At 52.3% G+C, this 25,654-nt stretch overlaps 1 long non-coding RNA gene across 2 annotated transcripts; it reads left to right on the plus strand.

Annotated features, from left to right (window-relative positions):
- The first annotated feature begins 2,959 nt into the window (after positions 1 to 2,959).
- LOC144953643 (uncharacterized) lies at positions 2,960 to 25,015 on the plus strand. 2 transcript variants are annotated; one of them, XR_013640868.1, is made up of 4 exons: positions 2,960 to 3,728; positions 4,592 to 4,668; positions 6,216 to 6,279; positions 22,928 to 25,015. It is a non-coding gene; the product is annotated as an uncharacterized LOC144953643 (long non-coding RNA). The 2 variants fall into 2 exon arrangements; XR_013640867.1 differs by lacking the exon at positions 2,960 to 3,728 and having other exon boundaries at positions 4,301 to 4,668.
- The last annotated feature ends 639 nt before the right edge of the window (positions 25,016 to 25,654 follow it).

Genomic DNA, 25,654 nt, shown 5'->3' on the forward strand with positions numbered 1-25,654 from the left:
TGTGTTTAATCAGGATTTTGGAGATCTTTTTTTGTGACCCCAGCAATGTAGGGTAAGGTGATGGTCTTGAAAGGCTCCTCAACAGGATCCTTCTTGATGGTTGGAGTGATGGCCTTGCGGATTGTGTAGTCAGAGTAACCATTAGCCTTAAGAGCTTGGCGTATGTGTTTGAGTTCACTGCCAATGTGTTCCTGGTCGGAAATGCATTGGGCTCTATGGTATAGAGTCTTGATGAGGGAATTCTTCTGGGATGGATGGTGGTGGGAATCCGGTTTTAGGCAAGCAATCCGTATGGGTGGCTTTCCTGTAGACAGAGTGGCTCATTGAACCATCAGGTCTCCTTTTAATTAGGACATCCAAAAAGGGTAGCTTGCCATCTTTTTCGACTTCCATGGTGAATCTGATGGCTGGGTGTATGGAATTGATGTGGTCGAGAAATTGGTCTAGAGCATGCCGGCCATGTGGCCAGATGACAAAAGTGTCATCTACGTACCTCTTCCATAAGGTCGGGCGTAGAGTGGCAGTCTTGATGGCGTCAGTCTCAAATTTCTCCATGAAGATGTTGGCTACAACCGGAGATAGGGGGGGGGGGGCCATTGGGGTGCCCTCGGTTTGCTTGTAGAAAGTTCCATTCCAGGTGAAGTATGTATTGGTTAAGCAGTGTCTCACCAGGGGGGGTACCCCAGCATTCAGTCCTTGATGAACCAAGTCTTCAATGATTGCGATGGTGTCAGGTACAGGAACTTTGGTGAATAAGGAAACCACATCAAAACTGACAAGCAGGTCGTCTGGGGACAGGGCAATCCCCTTGATTGTCGATACCAGGTCAGTAGAGTTTAGTACCGCAGCGGTGGTTTTTCCAGTGAAAGGCCGTAAGATTTCAGACAAAAAACGAGCCAGTTTATAGGTGGGGGAGTTGATAGTAAAGACAATGGGACGAAGAGGTGTATCTTTATGTATCTTTGGCAAGCCGTATAATCTTGGTGGCCTGGCTGCACCACGACACTGTGCACCACGACACTGTGCACCACGACACTGTGCACCACGACACTGTGCACCACGACACTGTGCACCACGACACTGTGCACCACGACACTGTGCACCACGACACTGTGCACCACGACACTGTGCACCACGACACTGTGCACCACGACACTGTGCACCACGACACTGTGCACCACGACACTGTGCACCACGACACTGTGCACCACGACACTGTGCACCACGACACTGTGCACCACGACACTGTGCACCACGACACTGCACCACGACACTGTGCACCACGACACTGTGCACCACGACACTGTGCACCACGACACTGTGCACCACGACACTGTGCACCACGACACTGTGCACCACGACACTGTGCACCACGACACTGTGCACCACGACACTGTGCACCACGACACTGTGCACCACGACACTGTGCACCACGACACTGTGCACCACGACACTGTGCACCACGACACTGTGCACCACGACACTGTGCACCACGACACTGTGCACCACGACACTGTGCACCACGACACTGTGCACCACGACACTGTGCACCACGACACTGTGCACCACGACACTGTGCACCACGACACTGTGCACCACGACACTGTGCACCACGACACTGTGCACCACGACACTGTGCACCACGACACTGTGCACCACGACACTGTGCACCACGACACTGTGCACCACGACACTGTGCACCACGACACTGTGCACCACGACACTGTGCACCACGACACTGTGCACCACGACACTGTGCACCACGACACTGTGCACCACGACACTGTGCACCACGACACTGTGCACCACGACACTGTGCACCACGACACTGTGCACCACGACACTGTGCACCACGACACTGTGCACCACGACACTGTGCACCACGACACTGTGCACCACGACACTGTGCACCACGACACTGTGCACCACGACACTGTGCACCACGATGGTGAGTGAGGTGGGTGAGTGGGTGGCTGTGGGTGAGTGAGTGGTGGGTGAGTGAGTGATGTGGGTAAGTGAGAATGTGGTGAGTGGGTGAGTGAGTGGGTGAGTGAGTGGGTGAGTGAGTGGGTGAGTGAGTGGTAGTGGTGAGTGGTAGTGGTGAGTGATGTGGGTGAGTGTGTGGGTGAGTGAGTGGTAGTGGTGAGTGATGTGGGTGAGAATGTGGTGAGTGAGTGGTAGTGGTGAGCGAAAATGTGAGTGGTGAGTGAGTGGTAGTGGTGAGCGAAAATGTGGTGAGTGGTGAGTGAGAATGTGGTGAGTGGGTGAGAGTGGTAGTGGTGAGTGAGGTGAGTGAGTGAGAATGTGGTGAGTGAGTGGCTGCGGGTGAGTGAGTGGTAGTGGTGAGTGAGGTGAGTTAGTATGTAGTGAGTGGGTGAGTGAGTGAGTGGTACTGGTGAGTGAGGTGGGTGAGAATGTGGTGAGTGGTAGTGGTGAGGTGAGTGAGAATGTGGTGAGTGAGTGAGTGGCTGTGGGTGGGTGAGTGGTAGTGGTGAGTGGGTGAGTGAGTGGCTGTGGGTGGGTGAGTGGTATTGGTGAGGTGAGTGAGAATGTGGTGAGTGTGTGGCTGTGGGTGAGTGAGTGGTAGTGGTGAGTGATGTGGGTGAGTAGGAATGTGGTGAGTGAGTGGTAGTGGTGAGCGAAAATGTGGTGAGTGAGTGGCTGTAGGTGAGTGAGAATGTGGTGAGTGGGTGAGAGTTAGTGGTAGTGGTGAGTGAGAATGTGGTGAGTGAGGCGAGTGAGTATGTAGTGAGTGAGTGAGGTGGGTGGGTGAGTGAGAATGTGGTGAGTGGTGAGTGAGTGGCTGTGGGTGGGTGAGAATGTGGTGAGTGAGTGGCTGTGGGTGGGTGAGTGGTAGTGGTGAGGTGAGTGAGAATGTGGTGAGTGGGTGAGTGAGTGAGTGGCTGTGGGTGGGTGAGTGGTATTGGTGAGGTGAGTGAGAATGTGGTGAGTGGGTGAGTGAGTGAGGTGGGTGAGTGGTGAGTGAGTGGCTGTGGGTGGGTGAGTGGTATTGGTGAGGTGAGTGAGAATGTGGTGAGTGAGTGGCTGTGGGTGGGTGAGTGAGAATGTGGTGAGTGAGTGGTATTGATGAGGTGAGTGGCTGTGGGAGGGTGAGTGGTAGTGGTGAGGTGAGTGAGAATGTGGTGAGTGGTGAGGTGAGTGAGACTGTGGTGAGTGGTATTGGTGAGTGAGGGACAACTCCTTACTAACAACCTCTATCATGTTTCATTACCCGAGGGCGTTGCCTCCCGTTTCCTGTAAACCTGGCTTCGCCGATTCCCACTTCTATTCCCAGGTCACGTTAGGTCAACATCCTAACGTAACCCATCTCCCTACGCCAGCCCGAAGTGGTGACGTAGTGGCATCTCCAGGTTGGGAGCCACGGGGAAGGAGGAGCAGGAGGGGGGGGAGCGATGCACATTGAGTGATTATTGTCGTCAATTGGGAAGCATTCGACAACTTTTTGAAAGAGCCACCCCCACCCCTGTATTGATTCGTTCTCACATCCCACTAACCCATCACCCCACCCACCCATCGCCCCGCCCACAACCACACCTGTCCACCCCCACCACACCTATAACCACCCCCACAGCACCGATCACTACCCCAGAGCACTTATCACCACTTTATAGCGGACTTCACTCTCAACACGAGCGCACCCGTGTGGACGTCTGCTTCGCCACCTCGTGGGACTTAAAGAAAAAGTATTCGCAGGGCAAGCAAAGCAGGTGGGTGGGTGCCGAACGATCGATTTTTTTTTTCTGATAAAAAAAAAATTTTACGATTACAATCTTTTTAAAGACAAACTTCATTCATACTCTGTTTTTTATCGATAAAGTCACGTATCTATATAATTAAGTAAATCACGACGTCGCGATGTCTCTTATGTTCTACCTGCATGACTTAGTCCGAAAGAAGCAAAGAGTATGGATTCCTGCACTCACAATAACTTCAGATCAAGATTGAACTTCATGCAGTTCAATATTCGCTGCGTAATCGATTTAAAACGTGTAACGGAGCATTAGCACACGATACCATCAACATATGAAACTGCTCTACATGCATGGATGAGGACTTGCCAGAGATTAATTGCTTTCGACATGTACTTATTAAAATGCTTTAATTGAAATAGAACAATCAAACGTAGAACGGTTAAGTTAAATATATAAAGTTGAAAAAATAATGAAATAAATATAATGGCAACAATTAATTGGAAATTATAAAAACAAAAAATACATTTTAATTAAATAAAAATGAAATTATTGGCAAAATAAACTCGCTTTCTAGCAAAGGCGTAATAAAAAATGGCGACGTGGTGGCATCCCTTGGGCTTGAAATATTCTCCAGGTTGGTCGACGAGGAGGGGGGGGGTGCGCATTTCACGTGGTGATTGTTGTGAATTCTGAAGTATTCAACTGTTTTAAAGAGCCTCCCCCTGTATCATGGCGGTCTCGCATCGCACTAACCAATCACCCCGTCCACCATCTTGTCCACCACCATCCCACCTGCCCAACGACCACACCCAAACCCTCCCCCCACCCATCACCCCGTCCACCATCTCGTCCACCACCACCCCCCACAACCCCCACAGCGGACTTAACTCTTGACACGAGCGCACCCGTGTGGACGTTTCGCTTCGCTGCCTCGTCACAGGACCAAGCAAAGCAGGTGGGTGCCAAACCAACGATTTTTTTTTCTGATAAAAAAAAATTGCGATTACAAATGTTTTTTTTTTAAGACAAACTTCATTCGTACTAACACGTAGGCTTCCGCGACCAATGTTATTCATAATCAACGTTTTTGGGTTTAGATCGCGTTATTTATAAATGTGTCGTAACCCTCCACCATCCGACACGGCCAATCAGTAAAAAAGTGTCACGTTGACAAAGACAAATACTTCACTGCTTTAGCCCCATACCGGTGTGTTGAAGCCACAACATTTACAATTTGAGTAGCACGACGTTTCGCTGGTAATTGCATCCAGCATCATCGGGCAATTCGCCAGAATGGTGAGGCTCTGCTCTGTCTCCCGTTCTTATATAGAGCAGCAGCAGAGTGACGTCATCATTAACTCATTAACTCATCAGGTGCAAAGATTCAAGGGGGGAGTGATTGTAATTATATACTAGATTAGTAATCAGGCTATTGTTACGATGCGAGTTGTAGATTAGTAATCATTTGGAATGTGTTTTATTGTGATTATGCTACATTAGTAATCAGTTAGTGGTTGTTTCCCTTATAAGGAATTGTAATGTATCTTATTTAATAATACGCTTCCAGGCTGCACTAAGCCTGTAGCTGTCTGAGCGATTAAAGTTATTTCTGTTTCTCTCAATTTCAATCGATTCTCTAATTAGTCTTTGCCAGTAGTAACTAGTTTTACACAACACTTCCACGTTGTCAAAATCAATTGAGTGTCCCTGTTGGCATGCATGTTCTGCTTCTGCCGACAGTTGTGTTTGTGATAGTTTAATATTTCTCTGGTGTTCTTTTAGTCTTACACTAACGTTACGCCCTGTCTGTCCAATATAGCATCTGCCACATACACAATTAATCCGATATACACCTTCTGTTGATAATTTAGGTAATTCGTCTTCAGTGCACGTTACTAGTTGTTGAATTTTGTGTACTGTACCAAATCTTACTGTAATGTTTTGCTTTTGCAAAACACGGGCTAATTTATCAGTTACTCCTGAGATAAATGGTATTTTTATTGTTTTAATAATCTGATCGCTTTCAGCAGTGTTGCTTTGCGATTGTGATTTGGCTTTTTAGTGCTCTGTTAATTTGAGCATTATTGTAGCCATTCTGTCTTAGTGCTTCTTTAACATGTTTAATCTCTCTCACTAGACTTTCACCATCTGACACTGTTTTAGCCCGATGTATGAGCGTCTTGATAAGAGAGGATTTCTGAGCTGGGTGATGATGCGAATCTGCATTCAGATAGGCATCCGTGTGCGTTTGCTTTCTGTAAACGCTGTGTGTTATTTTACCATTTAGGCCGTGCCCAAGTAAAATATCCAGGAATGGGAGTGTGTTATTCACCTCCATTTCCATGGTGAACTGAATGGCCGGGTTTTGTGCATTGAGATGATTTAGAAAATCGTTAAGTGTATCTTTACCATGTGGCCAGACAACCAAAGTGGATGGTTTTAATGTGCTCGAGGCAAGTGCTCTGGTTTCAAAGTTTTCCATGTACAAATTTGCTATTGCAGGAGATAAAGGAGAGCCCATTGCTGCTCCCTCCCTTTGTTTAAAGAATTCGCCTCTCCATAAGAAGTAAGTGTTATTTAAACAATGGTCTGCGAGTTTCGGAATATCTTTTGGTAAACCTGTATTCTTTACCAGTGTATCAAGTAATTTAAGCGACTCGCTCACTGGAACCTTAGTGAATAGCGAAATCACATCAAAACTCACCAAAATATCATTAGGGTTAAGTTTAATATCTTTGATCATATTCACAAGATGTTCTGAATTTCTTATGAATGATGATGTCCTACCCATGTAAGGCTGTATTTGTTTAGTTACATATTTTGCTAATTTATGTGGCAGAGCCAATTGTACTGACTATAGGTCGTAAAGGGATGCCGACTTTATGGATCTTTGGTAGCCCATACAGTCTAGGTGGTTTTGAAGCCCTTGGCTTAATTAGGAATTGCTCATTTTTGGGGATTAATGAATTTGCAATGATTGCAGTAGTCTTACGTTCCAAAGTATTAGTTGGGTCTCGTTTAATTTTAATGTAGGTACTTTCCTCTAATAAATCTTTAATTTTATTATCATAATCGGCTCGTGACATCACTAATGTAGTGCGGCCCTTGTCAGCTGCTAGGATTTGAATATCTTTGTTTAGGCGAAGCTCTCTTAAGGCTTTTGCCTCGTTCGAGCTAATATTTACTTTAGGTACTTTACTATTCTCAATAATTTTGGCAACCTCGTGTCTAGTCATCTCTGCCTCATTATGTGGAAGGAGTCTTACTGCTGATTCTACCTCAGCAATTATCTCATCCACTGGAATTGTGCGTAGGGTAACGGCAAAGTTAAGGCCTTTAGAAAGGACAGAAATCATGTCAGTGGTTAAATCAGTGTTAGTCAAGTTCATTACGGTTTTGTTTTTAAATTGTTCGTTTTTAAATAGGGATTTGTTTATTGTAAAGTCTAGAAAATTTGTTAATTTGGTTAGCATTTGTTAGATTAAACACATTATCAGCCGATTGTTGTGTTATAGTATCGATTATATTCCAATCATGCATGGACACACTTGCTTATATTTAAATGCTTTAGCGATTCAGAAATGTTGGATAATTCACTCCTGTTGTGTTGTATTCTCTCTATTAATAATAATTCGCTAGCTTTGTGTAGTATTTTTTTGTTAGCCTTAGAAGACTTTATGTGATGTGTTATTTTAACTGCGTTTGGTATTACCTTCGAATCTCTGCACCTTTTGAGGAACGCCAATGAAGATATCAATTTCATCCGCTTAATGTGGAGCTTCTCCAATTTTCTGGTTTTAAGAAAAGGATCCTCCCCAGAGGTTAGTCAGTTTAACACGTAGGCTTTGGCGACCAATGTTATTCATAATCAACGTTTTTGGGTTTAGATCGCGTTATTTATAAATGTGTCGTAACCCTCCACCACCCGACACGGCCAATCAGTAAAAATGTGTCACGTTGACAAAGACAAATAGTTCACTGCTTTAGCCCACCGGTGTGTTGAAGCCACAACATTTACAATTTGAGTAGCACGACGTTTCGCTGGTAATTGCGATTTAAGGTTTTTATTTCCTTCCAGCCAAAATAACAGCAAAAGACCGGAAAAACCACATGAACGTAACGGGAACAGGGGATCCTTTTTACAGCCGATGCACCGAGTACGCCGCGATAGAGTTTCCCTCTTTCACACCCTTTACTCAAAAAACAAGAAGTCACCGTCGCAACGGAGGAAGGGGGGGGTACGTTCATCCACCCATTCTCGTCGAAGGGGGGGGGGGGGGTCGTTTCGAATTCAGCCTATCCCGCACTTGGGTGGCGGCCATCGCCACTTCGCGTTTGTGGCTGCTCTGCCCGTTGTCGCCCGCTCCACCCGTTGTCGCCCGCTCCACCCGTTGTCGCCCGCTCCACCTCCACCACCCTCTCCAACAGCCCCCTGGCCAGTCGGCACACCTCGGGAGGCGACATATAGGCGCCCTTAATCAGCTTCTGGCGCGCCGTCCACAGGGCCTCTTTTACGGCACCTATGACGGCCCATGCCTGAGCCCAGACCCCACCCGCTCTCTGCCTGAACATCCCCCAAATCATATTAGGCGCTGTGGCCTTTACGGGGCAAAAATGGGACAGCAGGGGTCGGCTTAACTCCCACACCTCCTGGGCAAATGGGCACTGTACGAGGGCATGAGCAGCGCTCTCTCCCAGGCCGCAGCCTCTCGGGCAATCAGGTGAGCGGGCCAATCTGCGGGAGCACATAAATAGCCTGCACTCCAGCCTGTCCCATGCGGCCAGCCAGGATAAGTCCCGCTGCCTTTTCGTCAGGGCTGCCGATGCTACGTTTTCCCAAATTTGTCGTGCCCGGGTACCCCGAGCACCTGGCACCTCTGTGCAGACCTCCTTTTTCGACATTTCCGCCAGGACTTCCCTGGGAACCCACGACCCCCGTGCGGTCCGGCTCGTACTTCGTGATGTATTCATTTACCGCGGTGCACAACCACCCCTGAGGCCAAGCCAGGGGGGTGCCGCGCGGCAACGCCGCCATGCTTTGCCGTCTCAGGAGCCACGCCAGTCTGTACAGAACATAATACGAGGCTTTCACCTCGAGCCCGTTGGAGAAATATAGTCACAGCGTATTACAGACAAAAATCGTGTCGAGGATGCACGCGACATTCGGGGCCCCCCTCCCACCGTTCTAGGCACGTTTGTACATTGTTTCTCTCTTCACTCGGTCCATCCCTCCCCCCCCAGATGAACTTGAAGAACAGGCGCTCCAACCTTTTTGCCATTTGCGCCCCCGGCGGAAACACGTAGGCCAGGTAGATAAGCACCGGGAGGATTTCCACCCTCAAGACCAACATTCTACCTTCCATTGAAAGGCACCTGTCTGCCCAACCAGCCAGCCTGCCTCTCACCATGCACTCTTTTCCCCGCCAATTCTTAGCCGCAGAGTCCTCCCTGTAGAACGCGACTCCTAAGATTTGAATCCCCTCCACCAGGACCGTTATACCTGGCGGGCGGCCCTCAAATAACCTGGGGTCACCGAATATCAGCAGCTCACTTTTTCTTACATTCACCTTTAATCCTGAGGCCAAAAATAATCTATCCGCAAGTCTTAGGGCCTCCCATACTGAAGCAACATTCCCACATAAAATGACAACATCGTCCATATACGTTGCAATTTTTGCTGGTTCTGCACACCCTGGGCATGCTCACCCCTCTAATCAGCCGGCTTCCCCTGACAGCCTGGGCAAAAGGCTCCATGCACATTATGAATAACACCGGCGACATCGGGCACCCCTGCCGCACACCGGACCCAATTGGAAACCCTTCCGAGAGGACACCATTTATTAGCAGGCTACCTGTGAGCTTATGATATAGCTTCCCCATCCAGTCTATAAGCTGTTTCCCCACCCCCATTTGCCTCAAAACCGCGAACAAATAATCGTGCGAGATGCTATCAAATGCCTTCTCCTGATCCAAACTGAGTAGTCCCAATGAATTACCCCTCTCCACAGTGGTTTCCACCACCTCCCTCAACAGAACGAGGTTATCGGATATCCGCCTGCCCGGAACCGCACACTTCTGGTCAGACCCCACCACCTCCCCCACCACCTTCCCCAGTCGCGCCGCGATAACTTTGGCCAGGATTTTATAATCGGTGTTCAGCAGGGTGATCGGGCGCCAGCTCCCGAGGTCACTGCGCTGCCCCTTCCCCTTGTATACAAGGGTTATGACCCCTCTTGTCATTGAATCTGGCACAGGGCCTTCCTCCGTAATTTCCTTATACATCTGCCACATGTCGTCTCTGACGGTATCCCAAAACGTAACATAGAATTCAGCCGGTATCCCATCTAAACCTGGTGCACTGTGCCGACGTAATCCCCCCACCACCTCATCCAATTCTGCCCTCTGGATATGCTTGTTCATCTCCTCTGGAGTCCCAATAACCCTATCTACCCCCCCTAGCAGTGTGCGCCGCGCCCCTTCGTCTGACGGCCTACTCCTGTACAATTCCTTGAAGTAACCCCTGGCAGCCTCCGTTATCTCCTCTTTGTGCTTGAGTCTACCTAACCTGGGACATACCAATTCTCGGATTGTGTTGTCCGCTTTCCTGCATTTCTTAAAGAAAAAACGCGTGCAACGCTCACCCTCCTCGACCGCCTTCACCCGAGCCCTGAATGCAAGTTGCGCGGCCTGCTTCTCCCACACCGCAGAGATCCTATCTTTTAGTTGCTTTATTTCTCCCATGACGGGGAATCCCAGTTCCATCAGTTTATATGCTCCCTCCAATCTCTCATTCAATCCCCGCAACACAACCCCTACGCTCCTCCTTCTACTCTGGGACTGGAAAAAGGACTTAATTCGCCCCTTCACCATTCCCCACCATTCAGCTATCGTGCCAAAGCAGCACCGCAGGCTCCTCCATTCCTCGTACTGCCTGACAAATTCCTCCACCACCTTTTTGTCCTCCAGCAGTCCCGAGTTCATGCGCCAGATTCCCCTTCCCAACCTCAGCCCATCTGGGATTCTGAGCCCCCCAGCTATCATCTTATGGTCGGAAAAAGAGAAAGGTTCGTTTTCCACCCTCTCCACCTTAACCTTGGCAGAGACAAAGAGGAAATCAATCCTCGAGTGTGAGGTTCCCAAACAACTCGACCACGTGAACCCTGGTCGCTTTGGGTGTAACGACCGGTAAGAATCAATCAAAATCTTCAACCAAAGCCCCCAGCCTCCTAGAGGAGGGGTCCAACTTTCGACATCCGGCGACTGGCAGTGTGTCCGCCGGGGTTAGAGGGCAATTAAAATCACCCCCCATGACGATGTGTCTTCGTGTTAGCAGCAAGGCTGCCACGTTCTCTAGCAACTCCACACGTTCCGGAGAGCCTGTGGGGGCGTACACATTGATCAGCCGGACCGCCGCCCCACCATATGCAACATCGACATAGTGGAGTCGTCCCGGGACCACTTCTCGGGCCTCCTGCACCACTATGTTCTTTCTACCTAGGAGGATAACCACTCCTGAGCACCTATTAACATTGCTTCCGGACCAGAATCAGTGTCCCTCCCAGTCCCTAGCCAGATCCTCTCGACCAAGGGAGTATGGCAAGTGGCACTCCTGTAAAAAGTAAACGTCCTTTTTCAGGGACCGTAGGAAATGTAGAATGGCCCCCCCTCCTAGCCCTGCCCCACATTCCCCTCACGTTTACCGATGCTACCGTGAGGTCCATACCCAGAATTGCCTCTCCCTACCCAGGCTCGTCGTCCAATAGTTCGTACAGGTTTGTGTCAGCCAATCCCTGCAACTGTTCCGCTCTCCTAGGCTCCTTGGGCAGCCCTCTTCCCTGGTTGGCCTTAGCCACCACGGCACCATCTTCCGACGACCTCGCGTCCATCGAGGAGTCTGTTGCCTCCAGGTCCCGTTTGCGGGTCGTCCTCGCTGGGCCACGCAGCGCTTTCTGCTTCCTTTTCACCACCCTCTTGAATTTCTCCCTCCTGGTGCTCTCCCTCTGCTGCTCCTCTCCGTCCTCCCCCGCCTCCACCGCCTCCGCCCAGTCAACCATCGTTGGGTCGGGGGGGGTTTTCCCACGGGCTCCTCGTCCCCGGGGTGCTCCACCTGCCGGCCCGTGGGATCCGCGTCTTCCTCCGACGTCATCTCCCCCTCCTCCCTCCCGTCCTGCAGTGGCGTACCCCGCCTGCCCACCTCTCCACCCCCGTCCTCCATCTTCCCGCCGGGCTGCGTTGGCTTCAGCCCGTCCTCGGCCACCTCCCCTTCTCCATCCGCCACCCTGCTCCTATGTGCGCGGACCTTGTTTGCGTACGACAGCGGGCAGTCCCTGTACAGGTGGTCTTTAGTCCCGCATAGGTTGCACAATGCCAGGGCACAGCATTCTGTCACAACATGGTCCCGTGCCTTGCATCGGAAACATATCCGTGCCTTGCACGCTGCAGCCAGATGGCCGCTTCCCCCACATCGCCTGCAGAGCTTCGGCTGCCCCGCATACACCACGTAGCCCCTATTGCCACCAATGTTCAGGGCGCTCGGGATGTGTTGCAGAGCCCCTTCTGCCGTTCTCAACCTCACTCGCCATTGTCTGGTGCCCGTCCAGATCCCTAAAGAGTCTTGGACCCGTTTACTGTCCGAAAGCACCAGGCAGTGCTGCCTCAGCCACACCTCGACGTCGTGGTCTGGCAGAGTCTCATTATACAAAAACACGGTGACAATTTTTGTGTCTAGCTCGGAGAGCAGTTGGAGCTTAAGCAGTGACAGTGGCCTCTCCCCCGCCTTCTCCTCGAACAAAGTCATAAAGCGTTGCAGCAAGTTACTTGTCTTGAAGCTCACGTCAAAAGCCCGGCCACCTGGCAGGGCAATCAAACAAAACAGATCCGCAGGATCCACTCGCAGAGTTTCTATCATCACAGACCACACGAACCTCGGTCTGTCGATAGTGACTTCCTCTGGCACGTCCTCTTTGAAGGACATCCGTACACAATTGTGCCGCTTGGCGTGTATCGGGGTGAAGTTCCCCCCCGATCCTCCGCGCCACCGCCCTGCGCGCTCCTGGGGCCGCCCTGCCCCCACAGGTCCAGGACTTGCCTGGACAGCGTCGCTTTGGGCACCTTGCGCCTGTAGGCCCACCGAGCTCGGTGCTTCCTCCGCCTCCTCTCCTGGGCTGGCCGACACCATTCCACTCCTCGTCGGCTCCTCTCCCTTCCTCGCCCGCTGCCACCAGGCGTCCTCCTCCGCTCGCCTCGAGGTAGGCGCGCGCCTCGTCCCTCTCTTCTGCGGGTCTCCCTCCTCCAGGCAGTCCCACCTCACCATCCTCCGCCTCTGCAGCAGCCAACCCGGCCCGCTCACCTTGGCTCACCACCCCAGAGCGCTTGGTCGCCATGCCCCCGAGGGCCTGCGAGGCTGCTACTGGCCAGGCAGCCAGGGAGCCGAGACTTGGCACAACACCAGCAGAGATACAGAGGCACCACACCACCAACCCCCCCCCTCCTCATCGGGCAATTCGCCAGAATGGTGAGGCTCTGCTGTGTCTCCCGTTCTTATATAGAGCAGCAGCAGAGTGACGTCATCATTAACTCATCAGGTGCAAAGATTCAAGGGGGGAGTGATTGTAATTATATACTAGATTAGTAATCAGGCTATTGTTACGATGCGAGTTGTAGATTAGTAATCATTTGGAATGTGTTTTATTGTGATTATGCTACATTAGTCATCAGTTAGTGGTTGTTTCCCTTATAAGGAATTGTAATGTATCTTATTTAATAATACGCTTCCAGGCTGCACTAAGCCTGTAGCTGTCTGACACTTTGGTTGTCTGGCCACATGGTAAAGATACACTTAACGATTTTCTAAATCATCTCAATGCACAAAACCCGGCCATTCAGTTCACCATGGAAATGGAGGTGAATAACACACTCCCATTCCTGGATATTTTACTTGGGCATGGCCTAGATGGTAAAATAACACACAGCGTTTACAGAAAGCAAACGCACACGGATGCCTATCTGAATGCAGATTCGCATCATCACCCAGCTCAGAAATCCTCTCTTATCAAGACGCTCATACATCGGGCTAAAACAGTGTCAGATGGTGAAAGTCTAGTGAGAGAGATTAAACATGTTAAAGAAGCACTAAGACAGAATGGCTACAATAATGCTCAAATTAACAGAGCACTAAAAGCCAACTTACAATCGCAAGGCAACACTGCTGAAAGCGATCAGATTATTAAAACAATAAAAATACCATTTATCTCAGGAGTAACTGATAAATTAGCCCGTGTTTTGCAAAAGCAAAACATTACAGTAAGATTTGGTACAGTACACAAAATTCAACAACTAGTAACGTGCACTGAAGACGAATTACCTAAATTATCAACAGAAGGTGTATATCGGATTAATTGTGTATGTGGCAGATGCTATATTGGACAGACAGGGCGTAACGTTAGTGTAAGACTAAAAGAACACCAGAGAAATATTAAACTATCACAAACACAACTGTCGGCAGTAGCAGAACATGCATGCCAACAGGGACACTCAATTGATTTTGACAACGTGGAAGTGTTGTGTAAAACTAGTTACTACTGGCAAAGACTAATTAGAGAATAGATTGAAATTGAGAGAAACAGAAATAACTTTAATCGCTCAGACAGCTACAGGCTTAGTGCAGCCTGGAAGCGTATTATTAAATAAGATACATTACAATTCCTTATAAGGGAAACAACCACTAACTGATTACTAATGTAGCATAATCACAATAAAACACATTCCAAATGATTACTAATCTACAACTCGCATCGTAACAATAGCCTGATTACTAATCTAGTATATAATTACAATCACTCCCCCCTTGAATCTTTGCACCTGATGAGTTAATGAGTTAATGATGACGTCACTCTGCTGCTGCTCTATATAAGTGTAGTAATTACTCAGGAGGCTTGACGACGGGATCGGAGGCACACTTATTTATTAACACAACTTGTATACAGTTAGCGAGTATACACAGGACCTAAGGGGTAACGTCCCCTTACTCGGCTAACAGGGAGACACAACATCTAAGCCCCGCTAACCTAAGCCCAAGTCCTCCACTAGGGAGCTAGGGGAGGCTACCTGTCCCAGCCCTGGTCAAGCTGGGATCCGACCCCCTGAGTTCCCAGACCTGCTCGTCAGTCTGGGCTCTCGGGGCCACGCCACCGGCTTGCCCTGGTCGGCCCTGCTAAGGACAGCGAGCCAGGGGAGCTCCGGGGCCTATTCTAGCTGGTCTTCCGTCTTCGCTGGTTAAAGCTGATACCTCGACCTCGAGCCCTCCGGCTCACCCCCTCTTATAGTCCGCGGCCCCCCCGGGAGGGGCCCGTGGGGGATGCAGGTGCGGACGTCGGTGTGGCCACCTCCTATGTGTACGGCCCTAACCACGCCCCTTGTGTTTGTTTGCCATCCGCTCCCATACACAATTACACCTCTACATCACCCCCCCCCCGTACAGCTCGCAGCCGTCCCCGGCTGCAACAAAACCAGAATAAAGGTGCATGCCTCCCCAAAACCGTGTGTGCCTCGCGTAAATTTAACAAGAACGATAACAGTCATAACAACAACAACAGGAACAGGTAGAAGAAGAAAGAGAAAAAAATAACCCGGCGCACCCTCCCGAATAAATACCCCATTCCGCAAACCCAACATATATACACGCGCTCCGGATGCCCCTCCCCCACTGTCCGCAAGGGCCCCCCAACGGCCGACCTCACAATAGTCTGCGCGTTTTGGCGCGCGTTCTCGCGGCGGGCCCGTCACAAGGGCTCGACCCGGCACGCTCAGTGGTGGTTGGTGACGGTCCGGGTGCAAGAGAGTCTGGCGTCGCTGCCGAGTGACCCCCGACCCCTCCGGGAGGGGTTGGCGGGCGTGGACCCGTCACTCCTGTTGCACCTGGAGATGGAACAGTTGATGTCATGTTAGGCGAGAGCAGCGACGTCGGGGAGTCGGCGGACCCCTCACACGTTTGGCCATGCGTGTGTGTGTGTGAACCACGGGCCGGCGCAATGAACGGTTTCAACCTTGAGGGGTGCACGTACCACCGACGCCTCCCCCATTTGACGCGAACACATTGCGGCCGTAAGACCTGTACGACCTCCACTGGCCCCCGCCACGGCCGTACCAACTTTGACGAGGTTGCCAGTGGCACCTGGGGACAGTGCAACCATGCCCTGTCCCCTGGTTTCCATTTGAACACATGTACCCGCCCCAGCCGAAGCCTCTCGTTCGCCTTCTGGCGGAGTTCAGAATTTTGCACGGCCGCTTCCCGCGCCTCAGACAATTTGCTGATGTTAAATTTAACGTGTTCGGACAAGGTAGACTTCGCCTGAGGCGCCGAGAGCTTCAGCTGGGTCGTCACAGGGGGGTTAGCCTCGCGGCCATACATTAAAAAGAAAGGGGAAAATCCGGTGGCCGCATGGGGAGCCATCCTGTAGGCCTGCAACACACCGGCTATGCGAAGGTCCCAATCTGTCTGGGATTCGGACACCTGTTGGGACAGCATAGATGTGATGGTCCGATGTAGCCGTTCCACCATCCCGTCAGTTTGAGGGTGATACGGGGAGGTCCGAATTTTCTCCGTACCCAAGAGGTCGCACACCTCGCGGAGGAGTTTTCCCGAAAAATTCTTACCCTGGTCAGTAAGCAGCCGTTCCGGAGCACCTTTGTCGAGGACATAGCCCTGGACAAAGGCCTCCGCGATGGCTGCTGCCGACTGGTTGGCCAGGGGCCAGGCCATAGGCCATCTCGTGAAGTATTCGACCCCTGTCAATAAATACCTATTCCCCCTGGGTGTAGCGGGAAATGGCCCGAGTATGTCTAGCGCAACGAGCTCGTTAACCCGGGAAACCTTTATGGACTGCAGCGGAGGGTTGGACCCCCTAGCTGGTGGCTTTCGCTGCGCGCATTGCGTGCACGACCCCAGGAGATCCCCCACGTCCTTTGCCATGCCCGGCCAGAAGAAATCGAGCTGGAGCGTGGCAAAGGTCTTGTGAACCCCCAAGTGCAGAAGCCGCTCATGAACAGCCCATACCACCTTACCCCTCAATGCTGCAGGCACCACGAGCTGCTGGCGGCGGGTTTTTCCGTCCCAGTGCATTAAAAGACCCTGGAACAACCCCCACGAGTCAATGTTCGCCACCCCCTGCCCAACCCCCCCTGCGCGACGGCGCAGAGCGAGGAGGGAGGTGTCCTCCATTTGGAGGCGTCCCCATTCCGCGACCGACAACCCCAGCAACGAATCCCTCCCTTCTTGCTCGATAGGACCCGAAGCCAAAGGCGCATCGGCGGCGGCCACGAGGACCGAATCGGTGGTGACGTTCGGGGGCCTACAACGCCCCGAACCCAGGAGGCAAGCGCACTCCGAAGTGGGTGGCAACCGTGACAGGGCGTCAGCGTTCGTGTGGCGGACGCCCTTACGATATGTGGTGACAAAGTCGTAGTCCTGGAGAATCTCCAACCATCGAGACAACTGGCCCGATGGTTGTTGAACCCGCAGAGCGTACTGTAGGGCCGCATGATCTGTACGGACGGTGAAACGCCGACCGTACAGATATGGGCGGTACTGCTGAATGAAATAAACAATTGCCAATAATTCCCGACGGGTAACGCAGTACCGTTGTTCCGCTGGAGACAGTACCCGACTACCGTAAGCCACCACATGCTCTACGCCCCCAATGAGTTGGGACAGCACGCCCCCGATGCCCGTGTTACTTGCATCTGTATCGAGCAAGAAGGGTTGTGAGAAGTCGGGGTAATTCAACGGCGGAGCCCCCACCAGGGCATTCCGGAGGGCGTGAAAAGCAGCCTCCTCCTCCAGCCCCCAATGAAACCTGACTCCCTTGGACGTCAAGGCATGCAATGGTTTCGCGATCGTAGCGAAGTCAGCCACAAACCGTCGATAGTACGACGCGAACCCAATGAAACTCCTGACCTCTCCCACCGAGGTGGGAGTCGGCCAGGAGCTGACGCATTCCGTTTTGGCGGGATCAGTGGATATCCCCGAGCGCCCAACAATGTGACCCAAATACCGCACCGATTCGCGGAGCAAATGGCACTTCTGCGGTTTAAATTTTAAATTGGCAGCCCGCATTTTGAGAAAAACAGCACGCAGCCTCTGGAGGTGTTCCTCGAAGGATTTGCTAAAGACGATGACATCGTCCAAGTAAATTAAACACGAATCCCATTGCAAGCCTGCCAAGACCAGTTCCATTAACCGCTGAAAAGTTGCCGGCGCAGAATGTAAGCCCATCGGCAAGCGGTTAAATTGGAAGAGACCTTGCGGTGTCCGAAAAGCAGTTTTAGGTTTTGATTCGTCATCCAGAGGAAGCTGCCAGAATCCAGATAGTAAATCGAGGGTGGAAAAGAATCGCGCCCCCGCCAAGGCATCGAGCGACTCATCCATTCGAGGAAGCGGGTACGCATCTGCCACAGAAATTTTGTTCAATCGCCGAAAGTCGACACAAAACCGCAGTGAGCCGTCGTGTTTTTTCACCAAAACGATCGGTGCGCCCCACGGGCTGTTGGAAGGGGAAATGATATCGGCGGCTAGCATGTCATCAACAGCCGATTTGACATGATCCTTTTCGGCGGGACTGAGCCGAAAGAGATTTTGGCGGATTGGCGCGCTGTCACCCGTGTCAATATGGTGTCGCAGCAATTTAGTACAACCAATATCAAATTTGTGTTTACTAAAAACGTCGGCAAATTCTTTCAGGAGAACTCGCAGCTGCGCACGCTGCGTGTCGGACAGATCCACAGATCCCGCGCAAAGTGCATCCAGCCATCCGTCATCACAGTCCGAATGCGGTCGCGACGGAGGATCGGTGGTTACCTGACCCACGAGTGGTTCCTCATAGGGCGCCGGCGTTGCGTGTGCAAGCACGGTCCCTTGAGGAACCACGGCCGTTCGCGATCCTACATTAAGGACTGCAATGAAGGGGTCCCCATCCCCTTTCACCATGGTCTGAGCCGCTAGCAAATCGGGTCCATTGACCCCGGCCCGAGATGGTCCCAACAAGACCCCCCGATCCGCAACCCCTTTAGCAAACGGCCGACGCAACCTAAGAGGGACGAGCATCTGAGCCCCCGGGGGTACGCGCACAGTTTTTGTCACGAGCGCCTGCACGGTGGCAAACGCCCGACGCTCCGTGGTGGGGGAAGACAAAAATGTAACACGTCGGCCCGATGGGAGCTCGATGCACCCCTGGTCAATCAAGATACGGATGGGCATTTTGGCCAAGAAATCCGTCCCCAACAGGCACGGAACCGCGAGTGAGGAGGAAACCAAAACAGGCCCGGATAATTTAATGTCTCCAATGCAAATTTTGGCGCGGATTTGCCCAATAATGCCCAGCGAGCCCCCGTTAGCAGCATAGCATGGCACGTCAACAGGGAGCAAGGGACGACTTTGAACGGGAAGGATGTTATAAATCAAATCAGATATAATGGTCGCCGATGCCCCTGTGTCAATTAAAATCCGCACCTCTACCCCATCAATATGACCGACCACAACCGATGATCCCGCCGACGCAGCAACGACACGATGGGCGAGCTCCGACCACTGACCCGGTTGGAGCGCTCGCCGCATTTCAGAACAATCGCGCGCGATGGGCGGCGATTTTCGAACCCTGTTCAGTTGAGCGCGTGAGTGTGTGTCGGATGTGTGCATGGGCCAAACGTGTGAGGTGCCACGACTCGCCGTATTTCTCTGCTGGAGCTTGGGTGGAGACGGCGTGGCGTCCTGACGAGGTGTCGCTCCGCGCTGACGGGGAGCCCGGCATCCTGACGCAACGTGGCCTTGCAGGCCACAGTTGTAGCAGCGTGTGAGCGCCCCAGATGGCCTGGGCTGCTCCTGGCGGCTCGGTCCATTCCGAGCCTGCGGTGCCGCCGATCTCCATTCCCCCCGCCGCTCCACCCCGCAGACCTCCTCTGATGGGAGGGCGGTGGCCGCCATGGCATGGCCGGCCACCCCCTTGGCAGCCTTGCGACGCAGGGACCGCAAGCCCCCGTGGATGTGCCGCGCGACCAGCAGGGACGACATCTCTCCGTCGTCTTGAGCCAAGACGGCGATGTCCAGCTCATCGGCGAGTAGCAGCAGCTTTTCAGCCACCATGGCGTCCACTCCCTCCTCGTCCATCCGCGGGAAAGCTGCCTTTGCCAGGGCCAGGAGAGCCGTTCGGAAGGCCAGGGGCGATTCGTTGGCGCCCCGATGCCGATCGTGGAACAGCTGCCTGCAGTCCGAAGGCGGCCCATAGACGGCTGACAGCAGCTGCAGCGCCAGGTGCAGCGTGGCGCGCTTTTCCTTAGGCGCCGAGGTGAGGGTAGCCAGGGCGTCGTCGTCCAGCATCGCCGGCAGCGCGCATAGTGCCTCGGCGTCCGTCCAGTTCGCCATCTCTTGATGAGCGATGAACCGCCTTTTGAAGCCGCCCCAATCTCCAGCCGCTCCCACGAACTCCTTGAGAGGCGGCAGTCGCTGTTGTAAGGCGACGTCCGTGGCTGCGGATCTCGCTCCCTCGTTCCCAGCCGACGTTACAGTGTGGGCGGGCTGTGAGCATGGCATCGCCGGTCGCTCCGTTGTTGACGCGCTGGCCGGCGTTGATGATGTCACGGCTCGTGCTTGGCCCTCAGCAGTCACCTGACGCAGGCCGGCCCCGCCCTCTGCTCGCACTGTAGTGATGGCGGGAAATTTAACCGCGAGCCGCGTCGGGGTGGCGGGAAATGCCGGCGTGCGTCGGCTGCTGCCGTCTTCCCGCGCAGCCCCTCCAGCTCCCAGCCGCGTGATCTCCTCCAACACGGCGGCCGCGGCGTAGAGCAGCTCCGCCAGGCGGGAGTGAGCCAGCCGAAGTCCCTCGGCCGACGCATCCCCCCCCTCCTGTCGTAGCGGCGCGGGTGTACTTGGCCCCGGCTGCTCCGATCCGACCTCGGCCATCTCTGGTGGTGATTCGGCCGCGGTGTCCTCCCTCTCCGACTCCCTGGTACGTGTCGTCCCTCGTGTGTCCATCTTTGGACGTTTTACTTCTGACACCAGATGTAGTAATTACTCAGGAGGCTTGACGACGGGATCGGAGGCACACTTATTTATTAACACAACTTGTATACAGTTAGCGAGTATACACAGGACCTAAGGGGTAACGTCCCCTTACTCGGCTAACAGGGAGACACAACATCTAAGCCCCGCTAACCTAAGCCCAAGTCCTCCACTAGGGAGCTAGGGGAGGCTACCTGTCCCAGCCCTGGTCAAGCTGGGATCCGACCCCCTGAGTTCCCAGACCTGCTCGTCAGTCTGGGCTCTCGGGGCCACGCCACCGGCTTGCCCTGGTCGGCCCTGCTAAGGACAGCGAGCCAGGGGAGCTCCGGGGCCTATTCTAGCTGGTCTTCCGTCTTCGCTGGTTAAAGCTGATACCTCGACCTCGAGCCCTCCGGCTCACCCCCTCTTATAGTCCGCGGCCCCCCCGGGAGGGGCCCGTGGGGGATGCAGGTGCGGACGTCGGTGTGGCCACCTCCTATGTGTACGGCCCTAACCACGCCCCTTGTGTTTGTTTGCCATCCGCTCCCATACACAATTACACCTCTACATAAGAACGGGAGACAGAGCAGAGCCTCACCATTCTGGCGAATTGCCCGATGATGCTGGATGCAATTACCAGCGAAACGTCGTGCTACTCAAATTGTAAATGTTGTGGCTTCAACACACCGGTATGGGGCTAAAGCAGTGAACTATTTGTCTTTGTCAACGTGACACATTTTTACTGATTGGCCGTGTCGGATGGTGGAGGGTTACGACACATTTATAAATAACGCGATCTAAACCCAAAAACGTTGATTATGAATTCATTCGTACTCTCTGTTTTTTTTTCGCTAAAGTAACGTAGGTATCTAATTAAATAAAGCACGACGTCGCGATTTATTTTATGTTCTACCTGCATGACCATCTCACTCACCATCTCACTCTCTCACCATCTCACTCTCTCACCATCTCACTCACCATCTCACTCACCATCTCACTCACCATCTCACTCACCATCTCACTCTCTCACCATCTCACTCTCTCACCATCTCACTCACCATCTCACTCACCATCTCACTCACCATCTCACTCACCATCTCACTCTCTCACCATCTCACTCACCATCTCACTCACCATCTCACTCACCATCTCACTCACCATCTCACTCACCATCTCACCCACCCACCATCTCACCCACCCACCATCTCACCATCTCACTCACTCACCATCTCACTCACCATCTCACCCACCATCTCACTCACCATCTCACCATCTCACTCACTCACCATCTCACTCACCATCTCACTCACCATCTCACTCACCATCTCACCCACCCACCATCTCACCCACCCACCATCTCACCATCTCACTCACTCACCATCTCACTCACCATCTCACCCACCATCTCACTCACCATCTCACCATCTCACTCACTCACCATCTCACTCACCATCTCACTCACCCACCATCTCACCATCTCACTCTCTCACCATCTCACTCACCCACCATCTCACTCACCATCTCACTCACCCACCATCTCACTCACCATCTCACTCACCCACCATCTCACTCACCATCTCACTCACCCACCATCTCACTCACCATCTCACTCACCCACCATCTCACTCACCATCTCACCCACCATCTCACTCACCATCTCACTCACCATCTCACTCACCATCTCACTCACCCACCATCTCACCATCTCACCCACCCACCATCTCACTCACCATCTCACCCACCCACCATCTCACCCACCCACCATCTCACTCACTCACCATCTCACCCACCATCTCACCCAACATCTCACTCACCATCTCACCCACCATCTCACTCACCATCTCACTCACTCACCATCTCACTCACCATCTCACTCACCCACCATCTCACTCACCATCTCACCATCTCACTCACCATCTCACTCACCCACCATCTCACTCACCATCTCACTCACCATCTCACCATCTCACCCACCCACCATCTCACTCATCATCTCACTCACCCACCATCTCACTCACCATCTCGCTCAATCACCTACTCACCCACCATCTCACTCACCATCTCGCTCACCGATCCAAACGAGAGACGCCCTATCCCCCCCACCGCTCCCCCCCCACCTCCCCTCACCACAACCCCCCTCACCACCACCGCCCCCACCCTACTCTCACCCCCTCCCCATCAACAGAAGTACGAGCTGCCAAAGCAACACAAGCAAGACCAGAAGCTGGTGAACGCTGCTGCTGCTGCTGTCTGGTTCATCTGAGAATCTCTGATTATCATAATGGATATCTCTCTGTCTCGAATGCGTGTCTCTCTCGCTCCTATGGGTCTCTCCCTGTTTATCATGAGGGGTGACCTTTTCGCTCGTATATTTGTCTCTCTCGCTCATATACGTGTCTCTCTGTTTATCATGAGGGGTGACGATCTGGCTTATATAGATGTCTCTCTCGCTCATCAGTGTGCCTCTCTGTGTATCATGAGGGGTGACGATCTGGCTTATATAGATGTCTCTCTCGCTCATCAGCGTGCCTCTCTGTGTATCATGAGGGGTGACGATCTGGCTTGTATAGATGTCTCTCTCGCTCATCAGCGTGCCTCTCTGTGTATCATGAGGGGTGACGATCTGGCTTGTATAGATGTCTCTCTCGCTCATCAGCGTGCCTCTCTGTGTATCATGAGGGGTGACGATCTGGCTTATATAGATGCCTCTCTCGCTCATCAGCGTGCCTCTCTGTGTATCATGAGGGGTGACGATCTGGCTTATATAGATGCCTCTCTCGCTCATCAGCGTGCCTCTCTGTGTATCATGAGGGGTGACGATCTGGCTTGTATAGATGTCTCTCTCGCTCATCAGCGTGCCTCTCTGTGTATCATGAGGGGTGACGATCTGGCTTATATAGATGTCTCTCTCGCTTATCAGCGTGCCTCTCTGTGTATCATGAGGGGTGACGATCTGGCTTGTATAGATGTCTCTCTCGCTCATCAGCGTGCCTCTCTGTGTATCATGAGGGGTGACGATCTGGCTTGTATAGATGTCTCTCTCGCTCATCAGCGTGCCTCTCTGTGTATCATGAGGGGTGACGATCTGGCTTATATAGATGTCTCTCTCGCTCATCAGCGTGCCTCTCTGTGTATCATGAGGGGTGACGATCTGGCTTGTATAGATGTCTCTCTCGCTCATCAGCGTGCCTCTCTGTGTATCATGAGGGGTGACGATCTGGCTTATATAGATGTCTCTCTCGCTCATCAGCGTGCCTCTCTGTGTATCATGAGGGGTGACGATATGGCTTATATAGATGTCTCTCTCGCTCATCAGCGTGCCTCTCTGTGTATCATGAGGGGTGACGATCTGGCTTATATAGATGTCTCTCTCGCTCATCAGCGTGCCTCTCTGTTTATCATGAGGGGTGACGATCTGACTCGTATAAATGTCTCCCTCGTTCAACTGGGTGTCTTTCTGGCAATCATCAGGGGTGTCTATATGGTGGCTGCGTGTCACTTGGGCTAGCATCAGGGGTGTCTATCTGGCTACTCTGCGTGTCTCTCTGGGAAACATGAGGAGTGTCTATCTGGCGACTCTGCGTGTCTCTTGTCCGAGCATCAGGGATGTCTCAGCCTCGTCTGACTTTGTGTCTCGCCTGGGCGTCTCGCTGGTGAGCACGAGGGGTTTCTGTTTAACCTGGTCAAGCAGAGAGACCTGCAGTCTCACTGGCTAGCATGTGAATGATGATGGTTACAAACTGAGTAATCATTGGAAAGATGTGATTAACCATGCAAAAAAAGATTTAACTACACTTATTTGGCCAATCTTATTTGACAGACAACTATTACAGTTTATTGATAGACAGCCAGGCTTGTTTTACCATGTTTAGTTGTTTCTTTTTTCACACTTGTTATGTAGGTCAGGCTTAATCACAAACCGTACCTCTCCATAACAAAGGCTCACCCTCTTAAGCCTCACCTTACCATATGAATAAAAAGTGTGCTGTACTTGGCCCTTCCACCCTCTCCAACCATTATATATAAACGGAGTGGTAGCTCCTGAAATCTCTCATTTACTTGACACAGCTGTCGTGGCTGTGACGGTTCCACCTGAAGACGGAAGCTTGTGTTGCCTCCGAAACGTCGTGATTTTTATTTTATTTTACTTTTATTAATTGTAATGTTTTACCTACGTGACTTTACCGAAAAAACCTAAGAATATGAATCCTTGCAGTCACGAAAGCTTCAAATCTAGAATTAATGTGAAGTGGTCTCTGTGGCTCGCCGGGGCTTGACATGGAAATAAAGGCACACGAAATGTAGTGGTGTTGTGGGTGACTGCGTGCGGTGAGTGGTGTGGTTGGTGAGGTGGTTGAGTGGTGAGTGGGTGGGTGAGCGGGTGAGTGGTGTGGCTGTGGTTGAGTGGGGTGGAAGGTGCGTGAGCGGGTGGGTGAGTGGGGTGAGTGGTGTGGTTGGTGAGTGAGGTGGATGAGTGAAAATGTGGTTGAGTGGTGGGTGGGTGAGTGGGATGAATGGTGTGGGTGGTGAGTGAGAATGTGGTTGAGTGGTGAGTGGGTGAGTGGGGTGAGTGGTCGTGGTGAGGTGAGTGAGAATGTGGTGAGTGGTGAGTGAGTGGTAGTGGGTGGGTGAGTGGTAGTGGTGAGGTGAGTGAGAATGTGGTGAGTGGGTGGGTGAGTGGGGTGAGTGGTGTGGGTGGTGAGCGAGGTGGATGAGTGAGAATTTGGTTGAGTGGTGGGTGGGTGAGTGGTGTGGTTGAGTGGGGTGGAAGGTGGGTGAGTGGTGAGTGGGATGAGTGGTGTGGGTGGTGAGTGAGAATGTGGGTGAGTGGGGTGAGTGGAGTGGGGTGAGTGGAGTGGGGTGAGTGGTGTTGCTGTGGGTGAGTGGTGAGTGGGGTGAGTGGTGAGTGGGG

This window comes from Lampetra fluviatilis, chromosome 79 (genome assembly GCF_964198595.1).
Source record: "Lampetra fluviatilis chromosome 79, kcLamFluv1.1, whole genome shotgun sequence".
Lineage (NCBI taxonomy): Eukaryota > Metazoa > Chordata > Hyperoartia > Petromyzontiformes > Petromyzontidae > Lampetra > Lampetra fluviatilis.